We start from the raw sequence: 865 nt of genomic DNA on the forward strand, positions 1-865 counted from the left end.
TGGACGAAATAAAACTAAAGATGGAAGAACGAAATACTCATATTAATCAGGTGTATCTCTATCAAAATCATATAAGTTACCTATTGGCGAACTGTGGTAGATGTCAGAAGTGCACAATTGTTTGGCTTGGGTCTGTACCAATTATGATAGTAAATTGTTGTAACAAGGAATGTACCATTGATATTTAAGTAATATAAATTATTTCCTGACAGAAAAAAATCACTAATTATAAATCGCAAATGTCCATGCATCAAGTTTTTTTTATGAACTAACATCGGTAACTAGAACGTCCCCCAACTTACTCAAGAGGACCCGGACAAGTAATATTCAATGTCATTCCCATGTCTCGTTGGATTAAAAAAAGTAGAAGAATTCGGTCATTTTCACGAAACTAGGACCAAAATTATCAGACTCGGAACAAAAGGAAGACCTGGAATTCAGATTATTTGGGTATGTTTAGGACACATCTAGATGTGTTCTAGTTATTGCACATCTAACTCGCTCAATCAAATTAGGAAGGAAAAGAAAAAGGAGGAAAGAAAATATTTGCACAAATATCCGCGTAAAATCAAGGACACGGGGCTTAGATGTGCAATACTTAGGGCACATCTAGATGTGCGTTAGCAAAACTGAGTTTTTTTTAAGCAACCTAGAACTCAGAACTAAAGTCGTACACAGGCAATATGGTCCAAGCCTCTCAAGAAAGAAATACGGCCCAAGAGAATGGACCAGTGTCGAAAGCCACACGAGGTCCAATAAGTTTTGATAGGAAAAAAGATACGGCCCAAGCTTCTCAAAAAAGAAATACGGCCCAAGATGTTGAGCTGGGGGAATGGACCAGTGTCAAAAGCCACACGAGGTCCAA

This window comes from Triticum dicoccoides, chromosome 2A, assembly GCF_002162155.2.
Source record: "Triticum dicoccoides isolate Atlit2015 ecotype Zavitan chromosome 2A, WEW_v2.0, whole genome shotgun sequence".
Lineage (NCBI taxonomy): Eukaryota > Viridiplantae > Streptophyta > Magnoliopsida > Poales > Poaceae > Triticum > Triticum dicoccoides.